Genomic DNA, 283 nt, shown 5'->3' on the forward strand with positions numbered 1-283 from the left:
ACTGTATGCTGACGCTGTGGTTTATTTTGTCAATCTATGCTGACGATGTGTTATATTTTGTCACAGTATATTGACGCTGTGGTGTATTTCATCAATATGCTGTCGCTGTAGTGTATTTCGCTGCTGTATGCTGACGATGTGGATTTTTGTTGTAACAGTATGCTGGCGCTGTGGTATATATTGTCACTGTATACTAACGCTGTGGTATATTTTATTAATGTATGCTGATGTTGTGATTTATTTTGTCAATGTATTCTGACGCTTTGGTATATTTAGTTACTGT

This window comes from Mizuhopecten yessoensis, unplaced genomic scaffold, assembly GCF_002113885.1.
Source record: "Mizuhopecten yessoensis strain PY_sf001 unplaced genomic scaffold, ASM211388v2 scaffold5859, whole genome shotgun sequence".
Lineage (NCBI taxonomy): Eukaryota > Metazoa > Mollusca > Bivalvia > Pectinida > Pectinidae > Mizuhopecten > Mizuhopecten yessoensis.